This window comes from Amblyomma maculatum, chromosome 10, assembly GCF_055883805.1.
Source record: "Amblyomma maculatum isolate TAMU_Amacu chromosome 10, ASM5588380v1, whole genome shotgun sequence".
Classification (NCBI taxonomy): Eukaryota; Metazoa; Arthropoda; class Arachnida; order Ixodida; family Ixodidae; genus Amblyomma; species Amblyomma maculatum.
Window position 1 is genome coordinate 148277691 of NC_139353.1, and position 20911 is coordinate 148298601.

The window sequence follows — 20911 nt, forward strand, 5'->3', positions numbered from 1 at the left end:
ATTTCGTCTGAAAGTCCGAATTCCCTTGGGAAGCCTCTTTCTGAGGTAACCTCACAGAACGTTTATCTCGGGCAACATCATGCGAGAGCTAAAGCCCTTCTAGAAACTTGTTTCAGAGAACATCGCGCGTTCTCGAATAATGTCTTCGACAGCATAGTGTGTTTGAATATCAAGCTGATTGCTTCGTCAATAATTTTACTTATTTGAATTTGTGACGCTGGTAAAACGTTTTGCAAAATACTGATTCTGGAACAATTGAATGCAGTGCCCATCTTCTTTACAAAGATAAGCTGACATCTTCTGATTTTGAGTCGCGAATAAACAAACAATAACCGCTAAACGTGAGAAAAGTTTACTCTCTTAAAATGCCTTACTCAATTTCTCCGTAGCACTCCACTATGGCACGCTTTTCTCGCTTTTTAATTCCACCTTCTTCACTTCCCAACACGGCGCGGTTATGTGTTCACGGAAGGTGCGACAGAGACTGCGCCTTTACTTTCCTGTAAGTCAATTTCATTTAGTCGTTTTTAGGACGTCAGCACTGCTGCGCACGTTCAGCGAGTTTCTTAAGATACCAAAAGTACACAGCACTCCACTAAGGCAGCTTTTTATTTATTTATTTCCCTCCTTTCCGTCTCTCCTTACTTTTTCTCTTGATGACGTGTCTTAAGTGTCCACTGCGCGCTTTCATCACGGCATCCTAAGAAACACATTGATATGGATACCCCAAGACTACACTACTTATCGTCTCTAAGGAATAGAGAGAGAACTTTCATTGGTCCAACAGAGGGACTATCCCGCTCTTTGCGGGTTAGACCCGGAAGGTGGGACAGTCGCCTTAGTTGCAGGCCGGTAGTTCTTGGCCTCCGGCGGCATCTTCGGCCAGTCGAACAATTGGGGCGCTTGAGTCTCAGATTCGCAGAAGGGTCTTTCAGGCGTCTTTCTTTATATTTTTAGCCCTGCCTGGTGACTTCGAGCGTTCCAATATTATGTGATCGAGTGATCTCATTTTCTTACATAATGAACATAGGTCTGATCGTATTTCTGTCCATATATGGTTGACCAGAACTGGGTTCGGGTGTGTATTTGTCTGTAGCTTTCTCCTTGTGTTTGCTTCCTATTTGCTTAACGTGGAGTCTGGTTGTGGTAGGACCCTCCTGCTCAGTCTGTAGTGCGTTGTTATTTTGATTTAGTTTTTCATGCACTCTTGTTTGCATTGCTCTGGTGACACTCCTCCAGCCCGGTGTGTGATATCTCGGGCTAGTTTGTGTGCCGCCTCGTTTCCGGACATGCCTGCGTGGGCTGGCGTCCAAACAAGGGTGACGTCTCATTCTATTGGCTTTTGATCGAGGATTCCAGACACAGTCGTCGCTATAAATCCTGTGGTGTAGCTCCTGATTGCGCGTTTGCTGTCACTATGTATTTTGCCTCGTTCAGAGCAAGAGCCAGTGCTGCTGCAGCCTCTTCGGCTGTCTGTATCGATCTTGTTTTTATACAGATTGATGTAACCCTTTCTCGCTTGCCATCGACTACGAATACATTCATGTTTCCTTTGCCACAATATGAGCGTCTACATAGGCAATTCTACCTAGATTTTCTGCCTCGAATCTCCGTATCTGGGCTTTTGCCATTTTCTCTCGTCATTGCGTATTATATTCAAGTTGCATGTTCTTTGCTAATGGGGGGGATGTGGATCCATTTAATGTCCTCCCCTCTCATTTCCTATGCCTTGTCCCAGTATTCCTTCTGTTGTATACCTATTTTACCTATTTGCCTCAATATGTTCCTTCCACCTTTAGTTTTCTCTAGCCCTTTTTGTTGTGTAGCTTCAGTTCAGTCGTTCAGTCGTGTCCGACTCTTCGTGACCCTATAGACCATGTCACGCCACGCTTTCCGGTCTCTCACTATCTTTCTAACATCACATAACTTCATCTGCAGCGCCTCAAGGATGCCATCTAACCATCGCGTTCGCTGCCTTCCCCTTCTCCGGCGACCCTCAACCTTTCCCAACATCAAATCTTTCTCCAGCGACTCCTCTCTTCTCATCAGATGACCAAAGTATCTGAGCTTTAACTTTAGAATTTGACCCTCCAATGAGCAGTCAGGGTTTATGGTCGACAATATCGACTGATTTGATCTTCTGGCAGTCCAAGGAGCTCTCAAGAGTCTCCACCAGCACCACAATTCAAACGCGTCAATTCTTCGGCGGTCAGCCTTCTTCACAGTCCAACTCTCGCATCCATACATCCCAACTGGAAAGACCATAGCACGAGTTATGTGGATCTTGGTTGACAGACTAATGTCTCTGCTCTGCTCTTATTAGGCGGTCAAGTCTAACCATGGCTCTCTTTCCCAGAAGTAGGCGTCTCCTAATTTCATGGCTGCAGTCTCCTTCCGAGGTAATCTTGGAGCCCAAGAACAAAAAATCTGTCACAGCTACCACTTCTTGTCCATTGATGCTCCAGGACTTGATAGGGCAAGGCGCCATGATCTTTGTCTTTTTAATGTTCAGTTTAAGCCCAAACTTCTCACTCTCTTCTTGTACGCGCATCAGAAGTCTCTTGAGTTCCACTTCACTTTCTGCATTAAAGTGGTATCATCCGCATACCTAAGGTTGTTGATACATTTTCCAGAAATCTTCACTCCAGCTGAAGACTCGTCCAGACCGGCCTTCCTCATGATGCACTCTGCATATAGGTTAAATAGGCAGGGCGACAGTATGCAACCTTGCCTCACTCCTTTCTCAATCGGAAACCAATCAGTAAGACCATGCCCAGTTCTGACTGTGGCCTCTTGCCCTTCATACAGGTTCCTGAGGAGACAGATGAGGTGAATTGGAACTCCCATCTCTTGGAGAGCTTGCCACAATCTGCTGTGATCTACGCAGTCAAACGCTTTCGCATAATCAATAAAGCAGAAGTAGATGGGTTTCTGGAACTCTCTTGCTTTTTCCATGATCCAGCGAAGGTTGGCAATTTGTTCTCTAGTTCCTCTGCCCTTTGCGAAACCCAGCTTGCACGTCCGCTCCTATTTTCGGCGGATTGTACCCAACTTTGCGGAGACTGCTCGTCCACTCAAAAATCTTTTGAAGAACGACGCTCCATTTTGCCTGGACCAAGAACAATCCCAAGCCTTTTCTGCGCTCATTGCAGCGCTCACCAACCCGCCCGTCCTGGTACACCTCAATCCTTCGGCACCAACGGAGGTACGCATGACGCCAGTGGTCACGGTATTGGAGCCATACTCGCCCAACAGCAGATGGGTCGCACTCGCGTCATAGCTTATGCCAGTCGCCTCCTTTCTGCGGCTGAACAAAATTACTCGATCACAAAACGTGAGTGCTTAGCCCTCTTGTGGGCCATTACAAAGTTTCGCCCTTACTTGTTTCGCCGCCCGTTCTCCGTCATCACAGACCACCATGCCTTATGCTGGCTTTCTACGCTGAAGGACCCTACTGGTCGCGTAGCCCTCCGCCTTCAGGTATACACTTTTTCTGTTGTCCACAAGTGTGGACGGCTGCACGCTGACGCCGATTGCCTGTCCCGCAACCCGGTAGATCTCCCACCTGCGAGCAATTGCGACGATGACACATATGTGTTGGCTATCTCTTACTTTTCAAACATTCGCCACGAGCAGCGCTTAGATCCAAAGCTTTGCAGCATTATCACTCGCCTCAGCACTGATCACCTTGATTCTACCCTTGCTCTATTCGTGCTCCACAACGGCACCTTATACGGACGGAATATGCGACCAGATGGAGCCGAGCTTCTGCTCGTAGTCCCCGAACATCTGCATACTACCGCTCTTCAACAGCCGCACGACGCACCCACAGCGGGTCATCTTGGGGTATCTCGTACGTACGATAGCGTCCGCCGCCGCTTCTTTTGGCCAGGCCTCTATCGCTCTGTTCGTCGTTACGTGGCTTCTTCTGACCGGTGTCAGCGACGGAAGAAGCCCTCGGTTATGCCTGCTGGATCGCTGCGGCCGATCGACGTCCGAGTAGACCAGTTTTCCCGAGTTGGCCTTGACCTCCTCGGGTCTTTCCCACTTTCGGCGTCAGGGAATAAATAGATTACGGTGGCCACGGCTTATACTACACGCTACGCTGTCACCCGAGCGATACCCACCAGCTGTGCAACTGACGTGGTTGCGTTTCTTCTCCACGACGTCATCCTGCTCCATGGTGCTCCACGCCAGCTGCTCACTGACCGTGGCCGTTGCTCTCTTGCTCGAGTAGTCGACGAAATTCTTCGGTACTGCTCCATTAAGCACTATTTTATCCCCGCTTACCATCCACAAACGAACAGCTTCACCGAACGCCTCAACTGCACGCTCACGGACATGCTGTCAATGTATGTCTAGGATGATCACCGTGACTGGGATATTACTTTGCCGTTTGTAACGTTCGCATAAAATTCCTCTCGTCACTGCACAATGGGCTACTCACCGTTTTATCGTCTATACGGCCGCGACCCGCACCTTCCTTTTCACAGCGTACTGCCTCCCGCCGCTAACACCAGTTGCTACGTTCGTGACGCCATCTCCCGAGCTGACGCCGCCCGTGTTATTGCTCGTCGCCGACTGGCCTTCTCCCAAAATTCTTAAAAACGGCACCATGATTCTCGCCACCAGGATGTCCGCTACTCTCCGGGCTCTCTCGTCTTGATCTGGACTCCCGCTCGTAAGTTGGGGTGTGTGAGAAGCTCTTGCCACGCTACGCAGGACCCTACCACGTTTTACGGCCAGTCACTCCTGTGACATACGAGGTCGCCCCTGTACATCCGCCACAACAGTCCTCTATGCCACGCACCGAGATTGTTCATGTCACCAGAATGAAGCCGTACTACCCCTGCAGTAGTTCGTCCTAGTGCGCAAGGGGACTATGCTTTTCGTAGGGGGTAATGTGACATATATGCCCTGCATCGCTGGACGTCAAAGAAGACAACGATCAGCAACAGTGACACAGAAGAAGACTAAGTGGTAGCAACCTTTGGTGCTAGAAGAAGGTTGACGGTGCTTTGCTTCTGTGCTTTGTGTGCTGTGTCATCCTGGACTAACCTTCGTGCACTAACCTTGCCAGGTATCAATATCATTTGAGTTTTCAATATATATATATATATATATATATATATATATATATATATATATATATATATATATATATATTGTTAAGGGAAAGTACACAGCGGTAAGCGCTAGTTAACTGTCAGACGCTCTCCCACCAGAACGAACCCAGCTTAGCCCAAGCGTGGCGTTCTTCACAACACCACACAAGCACGTCGTCGTCATCTCGATACTGCGCACAGTAACAGAATTCCCCGCGCGGGAGAAGCACCGCCCAGGCGCTCCCTACACAGGAGAACTTGAATGGTACGGTTTAAGACGGGCCACATGCAGGAGTTCTGGATGAGGGGTTATGGAAGGATACTTGGGCTGTAGAGGGGCGATCTCACAAGTCACAGCGGTGACATGCTGCAGGACGCAGTAAGAGCCCACGTAACGAGACAGAAGTTCAGTTCCTCGCACATCCCCACACGGCGGGCCGGAAGCCAAAGAAGTACGAGAGAACCAGGAGGGTAGCGGACGTCTCGGTGAGGAAGGTCAGAACGACGCTTTTGAGAGCACTGAGACGCGCCAAGCCGGTCTTGGCCAATGTGGCGGGTGGCATCTGCGCGAGTGGTAGCATCCGAAGCGTAATTACAGGAAGAGCCGTCAAGAGGCAGCAAGGTGTCGAAGGGGAGTAGAGGGTCGCGGCCAAAAGTATATAATAGAGAGAGACTATTCGGCGATATCATGGCGTGAGGAGTTATAGGCGAACGTGAAGAAAGGTAAGGAGAGGTTCCAGTCACGATGGTGATCGGACACATACATAGACAGCATGTCGGTCAGTGTGCGATTACGGCGCTCAGTAAGACAGTACGTTTGCAGATGGTAGGCCGTGGTGAATTGTTGACGAGTAGCGCATGAGCGGAGAAGGTCATGAACCAATTTAGAAAGGAAACAGCGGCCACGGTCTGTGAGCAGTTGACGTGGAGCGCCATGAATTAAAATTACGTCATGCAGAAGAAAGTCGGCAACGTCGAAGGCGCCGCTAGTTTGAATAGCCCTGGTTACAGCACATCTGGTGGTATAATCAGTCGCCACAGCAATACTTTTGTTTCCAGAAGTCGACGTTGGAAAAGGGACCAGTTCGGAAGTTTTAATGCACGTGTTTTGATGTCTGCTTTTCGGTGATAGAGTTGTCTGCGGTATTGCTTTCATATTATACATTTCATATTTTCTTTATTAAAAGCCAGCTACGCATTAGCGCTTGTCCTGCCCGTTTTTATGATCCTGTGTGCTCGCGCTGCTACTTTCAAGGATAAGTTTGATTTACAGATTCCGACAGCACCTTCACAAACCCCTGTGTTATTATTTGCGGTATAAAAGCATAACAGGCACCTTTTTTCTAAGTAAAGAAAAAGTACACAAAATGTAGATTGAAAACTCTTACCAGTCCATTCGCCCGCGGCAAACGGTCTGCTCTCAGCCGTGGTTTGAGGGAATCAAATGCCCTGCAGCTGCCATGGATTTCCTAGTTGCAGAATAAGAAGAATATGCTTGCCAAGGTTGCTTCACGTCAGGCATATTACGCACAAGAAGGCACATTTTATAGTGAGCACTTTGCAATTAGAATAAAGACTACAAAGCTGTAAGGATATCATTTGAAGAAGCTTGACTTCTCAATCGTAAGAAAAAACAACTAATACTGTCGCATCGAATGGTTGGGCTGACGTCGGCTTTTTTAAATCTACCACTGCTGTGAGCCGTCTAGCAAAAGCCGAATTTGAATTCTCTGACAGCGTGATTTTCGTATTGTAGAAGTTCTCTTCTTTTGCTGAGAAAAAAATACACCTGAGCGTTTTTATGGCAAATGATGGATTGGAGGATTGTCTTGCTCTCTAATTAGCAATTGGCATTTATTGTCAAAAGTAAATCTTGCGCAATTTAGGAACATAACGTCAATTAAAAACTGCGAACGGATTTCCTGTGAACTTCAAGGTAGCTGCCGACAATATCTGGCTTCTGTCATCTGCCTCGGATATTTTATTTTTAGCCCTTGGGTACGACCAACTGGGGCATGCGGTATAATGCAAAACATGTTACACACCATATTTGGGCTGACTTCAGATATCATCCGATGAGTAAAATACAAAAATCACCAATGATTACACTGGCAATCAATATGACAAAAGCCTGACTGACAGCATTTTATCATTTTATAATTCCTGGAAAATCATTGATCCTTTGAATACAGGATAAAAGCTGGATTTTTATCTTTTTTATATATTCTATATGCGTTAGGAGGGGAAAACGTTGCTGAGTGAAATATTGTCCTTGAAGGTTGTGACGAAAGCACTCCGGCGATGTCTTATAACAACGAAGGAATGATATGGAGGGTACAACGAGCAAAGAAGTGGCATTTTCAAGCATGCCTAAGAACTAAAAGCCTGATTAAATTGCTGTGAAGCTTCACGAACAGAATATTATGCAGAAAAAAATGTAGGTTTATTACAACTTTTGGCCTGTTTCAAATTTTGAGAAAGGTACCTATTAAAAGGTGCTTCATTGATATACCTTTGTCGGTGTGCCGCTTTTTCAAAGCAAGATACGCACTTGACCGAATAATTTTAAGATTATATATTGCCGATGCTTCCAAGTTGCAGCCCGATTCAAGCAAAAGCTGCGTATCTAGAACTGTTACCGTAGCAGCAATTGCCTTAGAGAATCGTACTTCAGATTTTTCGTGGGTAAACAACGGGTGATGAACGACCGCTGACGAGGAATGGATCAACCACGATGCCAGCTTTGCAAAGCGATGGCAGCTTTGTGGGAGCACGTAAAACTTGGTCCGTCGTTAGATGTGTTGTGTACTGACAGAACCTATGTTGCGAAATCATCGGTATACCCTGGCCATTGTAGGACCACAGTTTCCCAATGTATTTCAGATATCAAAGAATTTGTTTTGTGCTGTCTGGGGTGCGGACAGTGAAGAGCATTTGAATCACGTTGGGATTTATGATGATGGGACTCAAGCGGCGGGACTGACACATGCTTTAGTGCGCTCGCCGTGGCCAGACTGAACTACCGTCTTGCGAATAGGCTTTACCAATCAAACATAATTAATTTTGACTAACACGCTCATATAATATTGAAAAACGTAGGTGCGCCAAAAGGACGGGATAAGAGAGGAACACAGGATAAACGCAGACTATCAACAGGTTTATTGCACCGACGCCTGCTTCCTTCAACACCAACGCGCATGAGCATGCGCATATAGCAGCATATTAGCGGTACTATTTCGTTGAAACATTTTTGTGTTCATCTTTTGTGGCAAGGCGTGGTCTCGCGTCAACATATTGTCACTAGGTGACAAGGCCGTAGACACCAAAAGAAGACACATACTTGATGGTACTGAAATTAACTCATTATTGGGCTGACTTGCGCCCGCAAAAGAACTAAGCAACTCGGTGACGCAGAACTAAGAATGCTCGTCGCACTCGTCAACGCTCAATTTAAAGGCTGCTCAGAACAATCTAGATAACGTCGCAAACTGCTACTAGCACAACCTGAAACATTGTAGAAACATAAGCAAATGATTGGAACCTTCGAGACAGATCTCGGCGCATCGTTCGCAACAAAGAAAATGATAACGCATCGTATCGCAAAAACGAGCATGAACATACACGGGATACAGAATTGATACCCGTGCCAGAATCACACTGATAACGCCGCATGCCTACGGCTGTTAAAAAGCAACAAATACAGATTTGAAGGTTTCGCGGCATTACTCCCCCCTTAAAAAAACATTGCCTCGATGTTCCAAAACTAAGCACTTAAACACTACAAAGTTTAAACACCACAGATTCCTTAACGCGCGTAAAATGGCTTCAGTCGTGCAACATGTAGAATTTCTTGGCGTGCGCGTCGCCGTTGTGATGCTGACGGTCCGTCGGGAATGACTTCATAGTCCAGCGGTCTGACGCGGCGAATGAGTTTGTACGGCCCACAGTATCGACGCAATAACTTTTCACTTAGTCCGCGGCGGCGAATTGCCAAACCCACACTTGGTCTCCTGGGTGGTATTCTGCGTGGCGTCGTCGTAAGTTGTATCGTCGGCTGTCGGTGCGCTGTTGGTCTTTAATACGCAGCCGTGCGAGGCGTCGGGCTTCCTCTGCACGCTGCAGGTAGGCGGTGACGTCAGAGTTGTCCTCGTTGGTTACGTGCGGCAGCATTGCGTCGAGCGTCGTCGTGGGCTCCCTACCGTACACAAGCTCGAACGGGGTCGCTCTGGTCGTCTCCAGGACTGCTGTGTTATACGCGAAGATCACGTACGGCAAGATGGCGTCCCAGGTCTTGTGTTCAGCGTCGACATACATGGCGATCATGTCCGCGATCGTTTTGTTCAGGCGCCCCGTAAGTCCACTGGTTGTTCGTCGATTCCTTGTGTGACTGTATTCCAGGATGGCTTGCGTCAGCTCTGCCGTAAACGCCGCTCCCTTGTCCGTGATGAGCACTTCTGGGTCGCTGTGTCGCAAGAAAATTTGCTCGACAAAAAATTTGGCAACTTCTGCCGCGGTACCATTGAGCAGTGCTTTTGCTTCGGCGTAACGGCTAAGGTAGTCAGTGGCCACGATGATCCACTTGTTACCCATACACGAAGCTGGAAAGGGGCCGAGGAGATCCATCCCAATTTGTTGAAAGGGCAGGTCTGGAGGCGGAATCAGGTTTAGTAGTCCTGCTGGTCTGATCGGCGGTGTCTTTCGTCGTTAGCACTCACGACATGTCTCCATGTGGTGGGCAACTTCGGCAGGCAGTCGCGGCAAGTACTACTTCTCCTGGATTCGACGCAACGTGCGTGCAAACCCTAGATGGCCTGCTGTGGGCTCATCATGCGACGCCTACAGAATTTCCTGCCGGGGGTTTTTAGGCACTTCAAGAAGCTGCGCGGTCCTGTTGGATGCCAAGGTCTTACCGAGGTGGCCACTGCTTTACGCGAACGATGATAATTGTCGCCTGAAGAAAGCAGGAGGGGAAGCGGTCTTTTCTTCTAAGTAATCGGCTAGCGCTTTCAGCTCAGGGTCTGATCGCTGTTCTGCGAAACTGTTGGCGCTTACCGGTCCCAAAAAGACGTCTTCGTCGTCTTCTTTCGCCGGCGCATCAACGGGGGCTCGTGACAAGTAGTCTGTATCGGAGTGCTTGCGGCCTGACTTGTAGACTACTGCGACGTCGAATTTTTGAAGACGTCGGCTCCATTTGCCAAGGCAGCCGGAGGGGTCCTTCAAATTTAACAACCAGCAGAGTACGTGGTGACCGCTCACCGCCTTGAACGGTCGGCCGTATATGTACGGGCAGAACTTTGAAGTGGCCCAGATGATCGCAAGGCACTCCTCCTCGGTGGTCGAGTAATTCGCTTCGGCTTTCGAGAGGGACCTGCTAGCGTAGGCGATTAATTTCTCCGGTCCGGCATCCTTCTGACTGAGAACGGCGCCTAGGCCCGGACTGCTCGAATCGGTATGTATCTCCGTCTCGGCGTTCTTATCAAAGTGGCCTAGCACAGGAGGAGACTGTAGGCGGGGCTTAAGTTCCTCGAAGGCTTCCGCTTGCGGTGCTTCCCATTGAAATGGTACGCCTGCCTTTGTAAACTGCGTCAATGGTTCGGCGAGGCGCGAAAAGTTCTTGACGAATCGTCGGTAATATGCGCACAGTCCGAGGAATCGGCGCAAAGCTTTCTTGTCACCTGGCTTTGGAAACTGTGTGATCGCAGCTGTTTTCTGTGGGTCAGGGTGAACGCCTTCCTTGCTGATAATATGACCAAGAAATAACATATCGTTATAGGCGAAGTCACATTTCTCTGCTTTCAACGTTAAACCTGACGACATGATTGCGTCAAGTACTGTTCGAAGCCTTCTCGAATGGTCTTCAAAGTTTGACGAGAACACAACGACGTCGTCTAAGTATATCAAACAAATCTGCTACTTTAAGCCCGCTAGGACAGTGTCCATTACTCGTTGGAATGTGGCTGGTACGGAGCATAAGCCAAATGGCATTACCTTGAATTCGAAGTGGCCGTCCGGTGTTATGAACGCCGTCTTCTGGCGGTCTCTTTCGTCGACTTCAATTTGCCAGTACCCGCTCTTCAGGTCCATCGAAGAGAAGTGCTTAGCGTTACAGAGCCGGTCCAGAGTGCCGCCGATGCGGGGAAGTGGCAGACGTCCTTCTTAGTTATGCCATTGAAGCGGCGGTAATCAATGCAGAAGCGAAGTGTGCTGTCTTTCTCCTTCAGGAAAACGACTGGTGCCACCCGGGGGCTATTGGATGGCTGGATCACGTCATCACGCAGCATTTCCTCAACTTGATCGCGTATGGCATGGCGTTCTCGCGGCAATACACGGTAGGGGCTTTGACGTAGTGGTTGAGCGTTTTCGTCCGTGATGATGCGATGCTTTGCCTACGGAGTTTGCCGCACCTTCGACGCTGAACAAAAGCACTCACTGTAGTTTTCAAGAAGAGTACGAATCCGGTCTTGTCTGTCTCTGGGGAGCGCCGGGTTAATGTTGAAATCGGGCTGCTTGGCTCGGTTGAGTGCATTGTCTTCAAGTTGGCTGGGAAGGGTGAAGACTTCCCGCGTGTTCGCTAGCTCGTCAAGGAAAGCAATCGTCATGCGGTATTCAGGTGTCGGTATTCGTCGGCGAAGTTCGTGACGAGCACATCAGCTTGTCCATGACGGAAACGGACAATGACTCTTGCGATGCCAAGGGCGATTTGAGTGACTGTCTACCTTTTTTTCTGCACCGCGCAAAATCACTGTTATATTTCACTGTTGAATTCTACTGACGGGTTATCTGCTACTGTCGCCTACCAATGAGAATAATATTTCCGCAGATGAATCTCCCCCTCCTGAATACTGCAGGATTAAGTGTGACGTGTACTCCACCCATTCTAACCTCCTGATATTTTGTGTTTTGTGCGCTGATAGTGACAACAAACTTTTAAGTGATAGATCTTACTTTCTTTGTTCAACATATTAGGATGCATTACCTAAGCGGAACACGTGTCGTTCTGTCTATATACCTTGCACCGCCATTACATCACGCGTGTGGAATCTTGTTTTGATATTTTGATGTTTATTTGTTGATAGTGGCTGGTCACATGTTCTTGGATTGTGCATGTACATAAGAAATGAGGACCGACAGCTTCTTTCTACATTCCTTGACAGAGCCCGGACTCCGGGCGAAACGTGGGACCAAAGTTAACTGTTTTTTCTACCGTGCGTCATCTCCTTTACGTTTATGCCCTACCGGACCCATTCGAGCTTCAACTCCCTCCCTATATATATATATATATATATATATATATATTATAAGGCCTCGCCTTAGAAAAACGGGTTCACGAGGCATGGTCTCTCCCGACGGGGGACAAATTCACTCTCTTAAAAACACCCATTTTTTGCGAATAAACAGAAAAGCATTCCATAAAAAAATTATCTGGGGCTTAGCTTGGTTAAGCCTGGTAGTTGCGAAAGCAAAGCCCTGTGGTTACGATTTGGTTCAGCTGGTGGTGTGACTGGAGGAGGTGCTTGGTTACACTCGTTTTACAAATGAAAGACAGACCGTGTTATTTTGGTTCAACTTTATTGAACCCGATAAAGACACCTCTCGAACTCATCAAGTCAGGGCTACTTCAATAGTTACTTCAGTAGCTTCGGCAGTAGAGGCTGCACGTTGTCGCCGAGTCGCCGAGCACGTTGTCGCCAAGCATACTAAACACGCCGCTTGGCCAGTCTTTCTCCACGCTCTTCATGGGTCTCCGCAGCTCGCTGTTGCTTCATCCGCTCATTTCGGCGAGTAGCCTTCGCGGTAGGGCGATAGGCGGCATTGCAACGTGTGGCTGAAGGCGCGCCCGCTTTACGCAGATGGCACTACATGGATGGGTGGATGGAATATAGGAGCGTCCCCTTTGAAACGGGGTGGTAGCAGTAGCTATCATGCTCATTTTTCTCCCTATATCTCAAATAATTATTTAGATTGGTTAACTAAACCATCATTCTATTTATTAAATTTTTGTTTCTACATTACTAACATTATATTACTTCTCTGCTTTTAAGCCACAAATATTCCAGTCGTTTTTTGCAAGTTTCCACCGCCGGTTTATTCACCCGGCCACTGGTATCTCTAAACTCCAGAGCTTCAGGAGCAGTGACTGCGCCTGAATCACCTTCCGGATGGATACCATTAAGGTCCAACCACATGGCAGCGTTTCTCCGGCGCCGCGTTGGCGTCCCGTCTACCGGTGTCGACGCTCGGCGCCGTGTGGAGAGGGCAGTCAAACACATGGGAGCGTACGAATCGGTGCCGCATCGGCGTCGGTCGGATGGCACGCAGTGTGTCCAGACTAGCTTTGCTTGAACGTTCCAAATGTCGTGTACCATGACATTTCTCAATTTTAATCAAAATAAGTTGTGTCAAACCATAAAAGACTTGGTCTGTTAAAGTAGCGACGTAAATAGTATATTGGATTGAGATGTACTCCCAAAAATGTTTCTTTGTCCACCTTCTGCCACAAGCTTGAGCAGGGCACTGAACTTAGGTGAGCAACATGAGTCACCTGACTGTGCAAGCGCGGTCTTTGGCGAGCGAGCGACGTCTCTTTTTGTGTTTTAAACACATCCGATGGATAGGAAGCTGAACCTCCTCCTGTTGAAAAAGAAGCTACTGCTTCTTATACTAAAAAGAAAACAACGGCAGTGTAGACGCTGGTGGGTGCGACCGGTGTTTCAGCACCGCAAGCGCGAAGGACTGTACCATACGGCGAGGAGAGTCTGATTTCATCACTTTTACTTCTTGTGTTCTTGGTGTTGTTGTTTTGCACGGAAAACGGGGTAGAAATGCCGTGCTGTTCCGTATTGACGACTGGCTTTATAGCTTAGCCAGTCGTGATGCAAAGTATACTTTGTAGCTTAGCTGTTTTGTGGACCCACAGGAGTGGTGTAGCTGACGTTCGGCGACCGATACGATATCGTATCCACGCTTTGTTTGCTGCGTTTCCAAGGAGGTGAAATTAAAAACGCTCGGGAATGAGACAATTAGAGAACTTTTTGTTTCTCAGTTTGTAAATATGTCAACTAACAGTTACTTTCTACATTTCACATTTGCTGCTGTGTTGTTATTGCAGATGCTATGGATGAGAGAAGGGGACCATGACTTTTTCTATAAGTATTACAGAATGTCGCCTGGAATGTTTGATCACCTCCTATCGTTCGTTGCTGACGACCTCACTCGACAGTATGTCGTAAGGGAGCCCCTTGAGCCAGGTGAACGGCTTGCTATAGCCTTGAGGTTAGTAAGCTTCAAGAAATTCCTGTTTACATTTGTACAACTTGCATACACTGTAAGATGAATTTAATAACTATATTTAATCTCAGTTCGGTTCAAATGGTGTAAATAGAGATTTCGCTTTGTTTTATGGTAAATATGAGACTAAAACAAGCAACGCAGATATTTATGCAGGCTTCTTTCAGATATGCCTTACTGTGAGGATCAAAACCTGTCATGTAACCTGCAAATGTTGCGTTTTCAATGTGCAACATGCATAGGGTGATTTATCTTTATCGACTAGCTACTTCATGAATATGCCAAGCCAGACTACCTGCAAGAACATGCTTATACAGAAGCACTATTCCCTAAGTATTTACATCAAAACAAGTTGGCTGCAGCCTTTGCACAGAAACTATATGGCACCATACAGAGCACCATAAAAATAATTTGAATAAGAGGGCAGCATTCTGACATATCTTAATAGACTGCTGTAGTAACATCAGAAACTTTATATAAATGTGCTGGAGGAAAGCTCATTGGGGCTTTTAACTAGCACTTCACAAGGGCACTGCAAAGAAAGCATGAGAATTCATATTCTGAAACATGTCCTTTTTTTTCAGCTACTTAGCAACCGGTAAAGACATAAAATATATTGCCCTGGCTTACAGGGTGGGGATTGAGACGGCACGTGTCACCATCCACCTGTGTTGCAGAGTGATCTGGGCAAGGCTGAAGGATCACTTCATGAGGGTTACAGTCATTTTAGCATCATCAAGCCTCTTTATTAAATTAAAGATGCTGTTATAAAGTCTTATTAGTGACAGCTGTCCAGCAGCATCAAACTTGTTTAGTAGACCTGTTATTATCACAGCTTATTAACAAGATATCATAATATCATTATACATACTAGCAGTACAAGCACTCTTGTGCTCATGGTAAGCTCAAGTACAAGCTTAGTGTCTTGTTAGCATTTCAATTGTAATACTGCAAGATATAGCTGCGATGCCCTGCCTAGAAAACAGTCATGTAAACTAATTATTTCTACTGTGATTTATAACTGTCGCTAACAAGGACTGCATTGTTGTTTGCAATTTCACAGGTTCCATCAGAGGCCGAGTGGATGGTGATTGCCGAGGATTACCAGAAAAGGTGGCAATTCCCAAATTGCTTAGGTGCCGTCGATGGCAAGCATGTTGCCATCACGGCCCCCTCAAACTCTGGGAGCTTCTATTTCAACTATAAGGTAAAACTTTTTAAAGGATGGTTTAGGTTCTTGCACTTCCCTATCATATTTCCCATACTTAATGTTATCAAATATTCATTTGCTATTGCTTGTTAGATGCCACATAGTTTATATAGGTAGTATAGGTCATTCCCTAACTTGCAAAAGTAATTAAAATAGATGTGTGGTGTCAACAGGCCAAATAGTTTCTTTTGGTATGAACATGATTATTGCATTGCCATATTTAGAGCATTTTATAAGGCAATAGATGTCAAGGCTATAACTTGTAAGAAAGCTGCACTACAGTAAATATTCTTGCCTTGCTGGAAACACCACATGTAGCCTGCCGGTTTGAACTGTTGATCACAAGACTACTTTTTAATACCGTCATCCTCAGTGCCATAGAGCTCTCGCTACTCAGCCACCACTTTGTGCAGCCCTTGTGTCTCAAGTGTTTTCATATTTTGGATTTTTCTAATTGTGCTTACAGGATTTACAGTATTATTGTTATAAATTTTGTTTGCAAATTATTGTACACTTCTCATGTGCATGCATGATCTACTATGACTTCATTAAAGCCTAAGTTTGTGTATTAATGCAGTGCAACTAATTAATTAAAGAATTCGATCACCAATGTGCAGCTCATGTGTTTGTGCTAACTCTATTTTTCTGAATTTCAGCACACATTCTCTATCGTACTGATGATGGCCATTGTAGCCAGTGACTACAAGTACATTTTGATTGATGTCGGTGCTGAGGGCCCAAAGAGCGATGGACATAACATCCTGTGTCCTGAAACAAGCAGATTTTGGAAAAGCACTTGTCGCTGGGCAACTTGGCATTCCACTGGCTACCCAGCTATCCGGAACACGGACGACTGCTCTATATGCCTTTGTTGGGGACGAGGTATTTCAACTACGGAAAGACTTTATGCGGCCATTTCCCTCTGAACACCTTCAAGACGAGAGGAGGGTGTTCAACTATAGATGGAGTAGAGCACGGTACGCTATGGCTCCTTTGCTTTGAATGGTGTCAGTTGAATATGCTCTACATAGATTTAATTGCACATGTCGAGAAAAAGCATAAATAGTTTGTTTCTTTCTGAATCAGTCTGAAAGGCAGCGTTGTGAGGGTATGAGTCTGTTGCTGTAATATATATATATATATATATATATATATATATATATATATATATATATATATATATATATATATATATATATATATATATATTGTGAGCCTTCTGTGGACCTTCTTTCATTTGTACATGCCATGATCTTCTTTCATTTGTACATACCATTATCATCGTCCCGCGGCGCCGGCCCCGGCGCGCGCCAGGGTTCGTGCTCGGAATAAAATGCTAGACAAGGCTTCGCTGTCCTTGCCGTCACAACCTCGCCGTCTCGACCTAGACTTCTTTTACAATATATATATTGTAGTGTGGTAATTTTCGTCTTCATAGCCACTGCCATGCATCGCGTGCTGGCGCGCTCGAGGAAGAAGCTATTGGTCGCTGTCTTGCTGATTCGCCATCACGCCTGATGCTCCGCTGCCAGTTCCTCCTGAGCGGCTATATCAATCTGAATAAACACACCCCTACAATTGGTGCAGGTGCTGCTGGGTACGTTCCCATCCACCCTGGAACTTAGAAGCCGCACATTGATCTCTGCTTCCACCATGCCGGACGAGACCACCTCGACATCGCCGCCCATACCAACCACGGTACTGTGTTCTGGCGTTCTACGGCAGCGTGATCCATGCCTCTTCAGTGCCACGGCTGACCAAGACGTCGACGACTGGTTGTCGGCGTATGAACGTGTCAGCAGTTACAACAGATGGGACGACAATATCAAGCTAAGTAACGTAATCGTTTATCTGACCGACGTGGTGAACCTCTGGTTTCGCAACCATGAGGCAGACCTGCCATCTTGGTCTGCATTTAAGAATAATTTTGCGGAAGTGTTTGGCCGCCCTGCAGTTCGCAAGCTCCGAGCAGAACAATGCTTGCGTGAGCGCACTCAGCATTCCGAAGAGTCATTCACAAGTTATATAGAGGACATCGTTGACCTGTGCAAACTCGTCGACCCACTAATGTCCGAAGCGGCTAAGATCGGACACATCTTGGAAGGTATCTCCGAGGACGCGTGTCAGATGCTCTGGGTGAAAAATCCTGCCTCCGTCAGTGACGTGATTAAACTTTGCCAGAGCTACGACGAGCTTCGAAAGCAGCGCGCTTTTACCCGGCGGTCCGGTGTTAGAGACGACACCATCTCTACACTAGCACTGGGTGGTTCTACTTCATCAGAGGACATCCCTTTGATTCAACAGATCAAAGCCTTCGTTCGCGAAGAGGTCGCCCGCCAGCTATCCCTGGTCCCTCAATTACGAGACACTGGTCGCCTTGTTCCTGACTTGGCTCCATCCTTGGCCCCTACCATACGGCGTGTCGTGCAAGACCATATCGCTGATGTCCTTCCGCCCAGCCCCGTGGTGCCGCCCAGCCCTGTGCAGGTGCAAGTAATGGCAGCATTCACGTACGCCCAAGTTACAGCGAGGCCGCTAATGCCAACCGCGCCTGTTTCCTAACAGGCCACCCTTTCCAACCATCCTTCGCCTTTGCCTGAGTCGGCGTTCCATGTCCCTATTCCAAGGCCATCGCCCTACCATGCCAACGCCCTACGAACCCTTGGCGCACCGCAGACAGCCGGCCAGTCTGCTACTCTTGCAGGCTGCCGGGCCATGTAGCCCGTCTTTGCCGCCAACGCCTTCAACCTTCTCGCCCTGACCCCTGGAACTACTCGTACGATGCCGACCAGCCCTCGCCGAGAACTCAACCCGGTTCCGACTTCGTTTCTCGGGACAAACAAACGTATACCTCTCGCCGATCATCTCCCCCTCGTCGCCGTTCACCATCACCGCTTCCCCGACGTTCTACCGGCGCTGTTGAGGGAAACTAACAGTCGCAGTTCCCGGGGCAAGAACTGCGCTTGGTTCCAACTCTTTCAAGTCCTCCGTCTTCTCCCGCTAACATTATACAAGTGTTCGTCGACGGTGTCGCAATATACTCGCTCTTGTTGACACGGGCGCTGCCGTATCCGTCAACAGTGAATCTCTTTGCCGTCGTCTTCGCAAGATGACCACCGCACTACCCGACTTTTCGCTTCGCACCGCTTCATCCAAGCGTATTCATCCCTCAGCAGCGTGCACGGCCCGTGTTCTCATCGAAGAGGTCTTATACACCATCGAGTTTATTGCACTGGCTCACTGCTCACACGACATCATCCTGGGCTACGATTTCCTTTCCACTCATCGTGCCGTTATCGACTGCACCCGCGCGGAAGTTGCCTTTTTTCCTGTGTGTGATACTGTCTTGTGTGACGTCCCTACCCGGTCTGTAAAACTCCTTGTCGCCAATGACACAGACATTCCTCCATTTTCTGCTGCCCTCGTTCCACTCTCCTGTGAAAGTGTTACTACTTCTACTGTCTTCTTCACACCGTCCGACGCCGCTTCATGCCATCCGTGCCTCCTGCTTCCATTTGCTGTTCTCAAGTTCGAAGAAGGTCTTAGTGCAATGTACGTATCGAATCCATTTTCGCGCCCATCCGTCCTGCTAAGCGGCGAGTGTCTCGGTGGTATTAAAGAACTTGATCCTGCGCGTGTAAATACTCTTCCTGACACGCTTACTTCAGTAGACGTTAATGTTCTCAGCTCTTGCAATATAGCGACCGCTTCGACACTACCCGATGTTCTTCAACAAGCTATTGACGCAGATCTTCCACCCGCGCAACGCGATCAACTCTCTGCCCTTCTACACAGCTTCACTTCTGCCTTCAACCTTCAACCTTCCTCACACTGCTCTGGGTCGCACGTCTGTCGTTACGCACACAATCGACACTGGTACAAACGCACCTTTACGACAGCGTCCTTACCGCATGTCGGCCTCTGAGCGCCAAGTCATTGCTGATAACGTGGACGATATGCTTCGCCGTGGCGTCATACAGCCATCAAACAGTCCATGGGCTTCTCCGGTTGTTTTGGTCACCAAGAAGATGGTTCCATCCGGTTTTGCATCGATTACCGTAGGCTAAACAAGATCACGCGCAAAGACGTCTATCCTCTGCCACGAATCGACGACGCCTTGGACTGTTTACAGGGAGCCGAGTATTTCTCCTCTTTGGATTTGAGCTCTGGCTACTGGCAGGTGCCGATGGCTGACGATTACCGCTCGAAAACTGCCTTTATAACACCTGAAGGCTTATACGAGTTCAACGTTATGCCCTTTGGCCTTTGCAATGCTCCGGCTACTTTCGAGCGCCTGATGGACACTGTTCTTCATGGACTCAAGTGGCAGACCTGTCTTTGTTATCTGGATGACATCGTAGTTTTTCTACCGACTTTTCTTCTCATCTTCTCGGCCTAAAGGATGTCCTCACGCGTCTCGCCGACGCTGGGCTTCAGTTAAATTTGAAGAAGTGCCGCTTTGCCGCTCGAAAACTCACAATTTTAGGCCACGTAGTTTCTAAGGACGGCATTATCCCCGACCCCACCAAACTTCGCGCAGTTGCAGAGTTTCCGAAGCCAAGCTCCCTGAAGCAGCTTCGGAGCTTTATCGGCCTCTGCTCCTACTTTCGACGTTTCATCTTGAACTTCGCCCCTATCATCGCTCTTCTGACCCAGCTCTTTGCCGGCAGCTCCGACCTTTCAGCCTGGAGTCCGGCCTGCGATAAAGCCTTCGACACTTTACGCCGCCTTTTGGTTTCGCCTCCCATTCTACGCCACTTTGATCCGACTGCGCCTACGGAGATTCACACTGACGCCAGCGGTATTGGGCTTGGTGCCGTCCTTACCCAACGTAGGCCTGGTTACAGCGAGTATGTTGTGGCATACGCCAGCCGAACATTGACGAAAGCAGAGTCCAATTAATCAGTCACAGAAAGGGAATGTTTGGCCATTATTTGGGCCATCGGGAAATTTCGTCCCTATGTGTATGGCCGACCGTTCTATGTTGTGACTGATCACCACGCTTTGTGCTGGCTGGCCTCTCTGAAAGACCCATTCGGTCGCCTTGCTCGCTGGGCTCTCCGTCTCCAGGAGTATTACATCCATGTTATTTATCGATCAGGTCTGAACCATACGGACGCGGATGCTCTTTCCCGTTCGCCATTGCCTAGTGATACCTCGTCTGAGCATGTCTGTGCTTACGATTTGTCGACTCTTTCCACTGTCGAATGGTTACCGAGCACAGAAATGACCCGTGGATCTGTACACTTTTGCATTTTCTTTCAAGTCCTACTCCCGGTCATTCATCCAAAGCGCTCGTCCGGCAAGC